The sequence below is a fragment of the Astatotilapia calliptera genome, chromosome 1 (assembly GCF_900246225.1).
Source record: "Astatotilapia calliptera chromosome 1, fAstCal1.2, whole genome shotgun sequence".
NCBI classification, from domain to species: Eukaryota; Metazoa; Chordata; class Actinopteri; order Cichliformes; family Cichlidae; genus Astatotilapia; species Astatotilapia calliptera.
Genome location: NC_039302.1, coordinates 19,311,943 through 19,320,698, shown reverse-complemented (window position 1 = coordinate 19,320,698; position 8,756 = coordinate 19,311,943). Strand labels below are relative to the sequence as shown.

The following is an 8,756-nucleotide window of genomic DNA, read 5'->3' as shown; positions in this document are numbered from 1 at the left end:
AGCAGCCACAGGCGCTGTGCCCACGTGGGATGTGTCCCACGTTAGAGCACCGCCCCTTAATCGCTGGACGCAGCTGCACAGAAACTACTGCCTGTCAGTCTGACTGAGGACGCACTTTACTTTCCACAGCAGTCCCGCAGCTCGATTAACCGAAGACTCAGGCAGAAAGGCGCACAAGGTAAGTTCTGCTCTTTCACGCTGTGTACGTTTCTGATGTCATTAGTGCCAGCTGTGGGAGGTGTGACCGTGAGACACCTGATAGAAGTTTTTGATCCTGTTAAGCAACGCGATCAAAGTTAGCAGTTATTACACCGGGAATGAATGACAGGCACGCTGTTAGCGAGAAATCCAGGATTCACTCCAGTCATTACTTTGTATGCTGTTTCGTTTGTTTACTGATTTATCCACGATCACTGTTTCTCATGTCGTTGGAGCTTTCTGAACTGGTGCCGAAAACTGAAGCGTGATCATATCGCTTCCCGGTTGAAGGCTGCCTGAGAGCAGTCAGACATCTGACAGAGGCTCGTTCCTATTCTCTGATAACAAAAAAGGTTATCTGCACTTCGCCCAGCCTACTTTAGTTTAGTTTTGTTTGTTTTTGGTGCTGTTGTGCTGCTGTAAGCCATAAATCGTGTGTAGTGTGCCAGCCTGTCAAACATGACTCCAGGGACCTTTATTTAAAACCCGGAATGAGATCTTTTCTATGCATCGAAGTTCAAAAAGGTAAAGCTGCTGGTTAGTTAACTCTTCCTCTCATAACCACCTACTCAGTGGCTTCTAGACTCTAAATACCACCTCAGGCTTTATTTATTTTGAGCTGCACACCGACATACGTTGCATTATAAAGAAAGGTGTGGTGTTGGCAGCCTTTACAGGCCGGCTACTAAAAAGAAGCTCAATGAGAGGCAGAAGCCACCTGTTAATGTTTTGCAGTGTAACTACAAGTTAATACACAGCTGGACCTAGGATCTAGCAGGTCTTCCTGATGAAGCAGGAAAAAGCCCTTCAGCCTAGACTAATTTGTTTATCCTTCTTCCATGTGTTTCAACATACTGCACGAGCTCGCCGGCTGCTATGTTTCATATGGCTTGGGAGATGATTCATGAGACACAGTTTTCTGGAAGCTCTAAAGAGTCATACAAATAGCGGTAGCGCTCCTTCCCAGTGCTGTGTGAGCAATCATTTCCTGTGTAGTTTAAGAATGTGAAGTTTAGATACAGCTTAGGTTTGCCCATCGAACTGTGAGAATGAAAGATTGCTGTACAGTGCTGTACAGTGCAGCGAGGAATGCCCAAACCTCTACATTGGAGAGACCAAACAGCCACTTCACAATCGCATGGCACAACACAGAAGAGCCACCTCCACAGGACAAGACTCAGCAGTCCATCTGCATCTTAAGGATAAAGGTCACTCTTTCGAGGATGCCAATGTTCACATTTTGGACAGAGAGGACAGATGGTTTGAAAGAGGAGTGAAAGAAGCCATCTATGTCCACTGTGAGCGACCATCTTTGAACAGAGGCGGTGGTTTACGACACCAACTCTCTGCCATCTATAATCCAGTTCTGAGATCTCTCCCCAGACGCCTTAACGCCCACTCACATCCTGGGCCATCTGACCTCAGGAATTCGCATGATAAGGTGGGGCCAGGTTTCACAATGAACTCACCTGAAACTCTGGCTGATTGGGACCCACACCCAGTTTCACACCTTGGCTCAGGCGATTAGAGGATCATCAGGGGGTCCTTTTGTCCCTCTGTGGGGGGTTACTCCCACTAGGTTTATATCTGGGACTCTCCACCATTTGACCTTAGAACTGAAGAAGCTTCTCGGATGAGAGGTGAAACGTCTTCAAGCAACTTAAAGAAGTCCAGACGCTTTTCTTTGCAAGCTCCTTTGACTACGATGACCTGGATGACTGAGAACCTTCACAGACAGAATGAAAGATTATTCTCCAGCATGGAAAGAGTGTTTTTTTTTTTTTTGTTTGTTTTAATCCCTGCTGGACTTTATATTTTATAGTAAACAACCTCTTTCTGCATCAACATCGAAGTGCGACCGCAGAATTCTCCTCTCGCTCGAATTCCCCTTTCATTTACCCTTTTTTTGGCTTCATGCATTATGATGTAAAATGCGTTGGAAGTCACAGTAAACTGTATATTCTTGTCTCAGTGGCTTTGACGCTCGTGCGCCAAACATGGTGAGCTATGACAGATTCATCTGTGATTCCTGGTTGTCTCCTTTTAGCACTGAAGTGTACTGTACATCTGAAAGAATACACAAACATCAAGCAGCAATAGGGGCTGTACGTCAGATTCTTGAACCATTGTAACACATGAGGAACCAGTGCGATAAACTGACTGGTGAAACGGAAGCATACAAACGTCCCCATTTGTAAACTGCCACTTTACTGTTGAAAAAATGAGTGTGACAGGGTTCAGTAGCTTACATTGCAAATTCCCATGGCAGCATTTCATTTTTAGTTTGCAATTACCAGCTTTACTGGAGTTTAACCTAACAACAGTCCCTGGAGGTTCAGTGAGTGCAGAAAGCTGCACAGCCCCCTTGACTCATGGTGCCAACTGAGGAACTACAGTTTTATGGTCCTTATGAAGGATCTAAAAGAAACGTTATTTAATAGACCAAAGTCTATCTTTAGTTTCAGGATAGTTATCAGGGTTTTAAGACCTTTGCCTGACAAAACAGGTCAATTTATATACGCACAGTGGGTGGCATGGTTGTGTGATGGTCAACACTAGTAAGCGCTAGTAATCACCTCACAGTAAGAAGAGCCTGGGTTTAAATCCACTGGCCTGAGCTGTGGCTCATGCTCGGTGATCAGAAGGCTGGTGGTTCAATCCTTGATTCCTCCGCTCCACATGCCAAAGTATTCTTGGGCAAGATGTATCTACTGGAGTGTAAGTGTGTGAATGCTAGACTGTGGGAAGAAAAATTCCCTTTAACAGGAAAAGCCAGGCTCACCGAGGGCCAGCTATCTGCGATGACAGGTTGGGCTGAGGGAAGGAAGACAGCACAAAAAACCTGCTCTGGAAGAGAGATTAATAACTAATGATTAAATAAAAAGTGGTGTGAAGCACATAGTGGGTGAAGAAGGTGAGTGAACACGAAACATTTAGTGCATTATGGGAAGCCCCTGGCAGCCTAGGCCTATTGCAGCGAACTAAGGGAGGATTCAGGGTCACCTGATCAGGGTCATGGTCAAGCTTTGATAGAGGCTGCAAGGATCTTTGGGGTGGAACAGGGTTGGTGAGCAGTTTCTAGATCTGTGCAACAGGGGCTTATCTTGCAGGTGGTGTGCAGGCATCCAGGTGAAAAATATGAAGTCAGGTTGAGTTGAAGGGAAATTTGCCCCCTGCTCCCTTAACGAGTTGCCACAGTGGATGGCTTTCCTCCATTCCTTTTTTTAAAAATCGTTTCGTTCCTTTTTTAGTATTAATGATTGGTGAAACTGTGGGACTTTTGAGTTATATTAATGATTGTGAAGGTCGTGATTGTGCTAATACATTTCACAGTTCATGGTGTTTCGACCCAGTTCTGCCTCTGAAACAGTGTTTGTTGCTTGGTTAGGATTAGGTTAGATGGTTACAGTCATCAAGACATCTACTTGTGAGCTTGTCGAGTATTAAAATCACTGAATGTCTTTGTGAACTGAATTGTTAAAAATATGTGAGGTACAGTAAAAACAATGAGTTTCACACAGCCTGAAACACTACAAGTGGAAGCTTGTAGTCATTATTGCCAGGGAGGTGTTGTAAACTTTCTCCTTCCTCTCTGCAATATGTTTCCTTCCTTGTTCCACAGCATAAAAAACAGGCACATGTGTCCAGGCATCAGCTACACTAAAAGAGACAGGAGCTCTGGGAGATAGGTGCGGCCCGTCGTTCCGTGTGGTCTGCTGCTTAATCATCTGAGCCATGGTTAAAGTTCCCATTTGACTCGTAGGAGTCATCTCTGCCACTTCAGGTCAGCTTAAAATAGGACAGCAAACAAACACATTTCTGCTTCCCCATTTCTACATTGCAACATTGGCACATATCGCATATAAACACAGTTAAGCTGGAGCCACTGAAGGACCGACACAGCTGTAGTAATTTTACTGCGGTGCGGTGCATCACCTGAAGCGTTAGCCTGATGGTACCAAACTCTGACTCTTATTGGGTTGAACTTTGTGCAATTTTGTGGGTTTTTCTGGCGCTAATCTAGTTTACAGAGTCTCTTGTTTACATGTTTTTGCTTGTGACGATGTCCTTTCGTATCATGTGCTGTTTTCTTTTGCAACATGACACTTGTCTATTCCAAGACTAGCTTTCATGATTGCTGGCGTACAGAAGCTGCTGTTCCTGCCAGGCAGTGATACACGGCTGTACAAACCTTTAATGTGCCTCTCTGTGGTGTGAGTGGTCCAAGTTCACTGATATGTAATGTTAGGTTGTCGTGAGTCCGTTTATTGGTTTATTAAGGAGACTGTAGGGACTTCTAATAACGTGTAGGTAGATGTAATAATTGCTCCTGTAAATTGTTGGTGTCAGTGCGACTCTTGATAAATTATTTTCTGATAGAGCCATGTGGAGAACACGCCTTGTAGGTCAAATGGGCCTCCAAAAAGCAGCCCCGAAGCTTCACAAGTCTGCTCCCGTTTGAGTGAATTTAGACCTTTCCCCCTCTGAAGTTGACTGATGTATACTGTGATCTGTCAGTCTTTCTACCTATCTCATGACAAATCTTCCTTTGTTTTGGCAATGCTGCCTGAACACGCAGCCAGATTTCTGAGAGCTGAGATAATACTGTGGAGCTTTGGGGCCTGGTGGAGGGCAGAGCCCACAGGCTGAAGTCCACATGAGTGCAATGTTTTCAGAGGCAAGCTGCCTGCTTATCAGGTCTACAGAGGGTTCCTTCCTGGTTTTCTTCAATCCAGTCTGTAATTACTGTTGCTGGCTGACGGCACTACAGTATGTGCATTTCCCAGCACTCCCAATGTTTTCCTTGTGTTGTCAGCTTCCTATTGTATCCTGATAGCCAGAAGCTCCGTGCTCTGCAGAAACAAATGAAGACAGTGCATTGACACTTGATCCAGTTTCTTACATTGTATTTATTGCCTTTAGGTTTAAAGCACAACCGTTTTCACATGGTGTTGTTCAATCACTGATTGTCTTACACTCAGTGAGTTAAGAGTATCTCTTAGAGATAAAAATGTTGATATTCTGTACTTATTTGCTGTCAGACTTCCGTGGAATCTGCCACTGAATTGATCTTTTTAACAAGCTTTGCCTGTGTAGCTAATACCCAGATATAGCTCGCTCTTTGACCTCCAAACAGTCTGCACTAGAGTCGGAACGATGTATCAGTTCACTGTTATTATTGGCTGATGTTTGCCTTTTGGAGATCCTGTCTTTCTCTCAACCATCAAGTTATCTAATGTATCTTAATAGGTTACTGTTCCCGTTAATAATTTTACATGTAAAAAGAAAAAAGGCTTATGAGCTAATGAGCTAATACTGTTGCACATGTTCAGAGGATATCCGTCCACTTATGACCACTAATCACAGATTGTGATAGGCTAAATGTTACTCACTGCACGCTCGCTGGTTTAAAGTGGAAATTGGAATATTTGACTGTGAATCAAACCTCCTTGATGACTTTTTTGGTGGGAGCACTGATGTCATTTTAAGGTCATGACGTAGAGCTAGATCTACCAGAAGCTTGGTAGTTCAGTCCATGGTTCTGGGTCTATGTTTGCTTTTATAGAGTCTAAAAGTGCGATATGAACACCAAAAATGTCATAAAATAAAATTCAAATAAAATTTGAATTTGAATTTGAAATGGTTTAAAATTGTTTTCTTATCAATTTTTGACATAGTCCATTAAATAGTTTTCGAATTTAACATCATAATTGAGTGTTTCTTAGTCTTAGACTAGCTAGTTAGTCTACTTTCCCCCCCCTTCGTTTAGTCGACTATGAAATTAATTGACAGGAACATCCTTAGTGTGCACATGTTTGTTTGTTTTTTTATCTGAGTGGAGGTCTCTTCATTGAGAAACTGATACTGCAAACCTCAGCCACCACTAGGCAGAGGTGGGAAGTAACGAAGTACAAATACTTCATTACTGTGCTTAAGTAGAATTTTTATGTCTCTGTACTTTACTTGAGTAGTGATTTTTCTGACAAGTGTTTACTTTCACGCCTTACATTTTCAAAATGGCCTTGTTTATTTTGCTTTAAGTCATTTGAGGGAAGTTATTAATTCCTCACTGCGGGCCATTAAACATCACACCGATGTGAGCCTAAACAGCAACACAGGAAAGAAAATCCTGCTCGCCTATTAGTCACCAGGGGATGTCACGTAAAGATAGATGAAAGAGCCAAAATGGCATGGCATAGTCATGGGTTAAAGTGTTTTTATTTATTTACTTATTTTGCGCAACATTATTATTAGTTTTGTATTCACATTTTTGTTTAGTTGAAAGGATTTATGTTTGAAGCCTTGTAGTTTTCTCATGGTGGTTTTGAACGTTTGTTTTCCTTTCCTTCTTTGTTCATTTACCTCATGTGGTATATACACATCCACCCAAAGTCTATAACATCAACATGCAGATCATTTAAACTGCCAGTTCAACTAAGCAGACTCATCAAATCAATGAAGCCAAAGCAAACAGAAGTCAACTGACTTAAAGTAAAGAAAAAGGGTTGCCAGTAGGGAAAATAGTGGCCAGTGTGAATGCCATATCTATGAAAATTTAGAGAAAAAATTGATTCAACTGAATAATAAGGAAAAAACAAACAGACTGACACCATAAAGTCACAAGTAAATGAATCGTTGTTGCTTTCCCCCCCCCTCTTTGGTGCCATTTTTCCTTTTCCAGATACACAGGTATACAAAGGCCATACTACATAGGGTACAAAATATTTTGTTTATGCCTCTTTTTAAAAAATGATTTCTGGCTTTGCTAGTAACAAATTAACATGTTCCTGAGGGCCACAGACAAAGAAAGTATATATCTTATAGAGTAGTGTAGGAGGACATAAAGATTTAAAGATTTTTGTTGTGTAGGTGTTGCAGGTACACTTTCACATTCCTAAGATTCCTCCTTTATCATACTGAAAACTGATACCTGGCGGTGTCTCTCAAAGACACGTCAGTGCTTTCATTTTATATGTAGGACACTCAGTTGCATGCTCATCCGTACGCAGGAATGAGATAAAATGTTCTCACAGTACTGTGAAAAACAAAGTACATCGCATGATTCAGTAGCTTGAAAAACCACATTTAGCATCAAGAACCTAAAGTGATTGTTTTCTGTAGGATTGTGTCATTCTGTCAATTTGTTGTGGAGGAATTTTGTCCCACTTTTCTTTACAAGAATCTTCCAAATCAAATTTGGAGAGCTACCTGCTCCAGTGACCCAACATGAGAGCCGTGTGCTTGGGATCATTGTCCTCTTGCATGACCTAGTTTAGGCCAAGCTTACTGTTAGTCTTACATTTGATTCTCGAACAAGTTGTTATATAGAGGAGGTCAGGGTGGGCTCAATAACTCTAAGGTCCTGTGGCTGCAAAAAAACAAAACAAAAAAAGCCTAAATCATCACCCCTCCACCACTTTGGCTGACAGTTGGTATGAGGTGTTTGTGCTGATATGCTGTGTTTGGTTTTTCCCAGATGTGGTGCTGGGAATTATGGTCAAACATCTTCACTTTGGTCTTGTCTCACCAAAGGAGATTCATCCAGAAGTCTTGTGGTTTGTTCAGATGCGACTTTGCAAACCTAAGCTGTGCTTACAAGTTCTTTTTTTAAGAGGAAAAGAGCCTTTCTCTTGGCCACTGTTCCAAACAAGCATTTGTTGTTCAGGAGTTTTGTTTCTTTTCTTTTTTTTTTTTTTTTTACAACAAAATGATTGCACAAAGTACTGTGACATCACTGAAAATGTATCAGATATTAGTACTTCCTGGATTGATAATTAAAACAAACAAACCAAAGCTATTTCTATATAAAAACCAGCCTTTTTACAATTAATCACTTCCCTTGATCTTCTCAGGACTAAGGTAGTTTCACTTAATTATACTCCTTTCTAAACACACAGGAAACTTAAACCTACATGCAATCAAAATCTCCAATCCTATTAAGCATTATATGGTTAGACATAAGACGTGTATGGCGTGTGTGCATGTGCGTTCAGCCTGCTTCATCTGTCATTAGTTATATTTTTTACAGCTGCTTTGCGGATTCACTGTGTCGGCCCACAAGTGACTTTCCATTCTGTCAGGCAGGGATGGTGAAGTCATAGGACTCTGCCAGAGACAGTGCAGTTAGAGTGTTGAGCATCGACTTGGCTCTGAAGACAGTAAGTGGTACCTTTTCAATAGTCCTCGCAGGCTCCTATAGCAGATGTTTCCAATAAGGGTGCCTGTTTTACCACTTTGCTTAGACTGTAATGTGAATACATAAATGCAGTAAACATCTCTTTGACTGAGCCGTCCATGAGAGCTTATTGAACACTCACCAAAGTTTAGAGTAAAATGATGTCATTGCATAGAGAAAATACAGCAACAGACAATAGTGATGACAATGGAAATTTCTTTTGTTCATTTTGTGGTATAACTTAGCAGCCCAAAAGATTATTATAATGCAAATGTCAAAGAAAATGACTAAATACAGGCAATGGAAGACATTACAAAAGCTTAAAAAACCCCATGAATATACAACAATATTCCAATCACAGTTTCCTGCCATGCATGTAGGA

General features: G+C 41.6%; 1 protein-coding gene across 7 annotated transcripts in view; it reads left to right on the top strand.

Annotated features, from left to right (window-relative positions):
- Positions 1-85: 85 nt before the first annotated feature.
- mical2a (microtubule associated monooxygenase, calponin and LIM domain containing 2a) overlaps positions 86-8,756 on the top strand; it is a 59,320-nt gene continuing 50,649 nt past the window's right edge. For 4 of the 7 annotated variants that reach the window (XM_026168053.1, XM_026168036.1, XM_026168062.1 and 1 more), the window contains exon 1: positions 87-178. The gene's annotated coding sequence lies outside the window, so the exon portion shown is untranslated. Of the gene's footprint in view, positions 179-8,756 lie in introns of all 7 variants that reach the window. The other 3 variants (XM_026168045.1, XM_026168070.1, XM_026168029.1) reach the window with 2 other exon arrangements.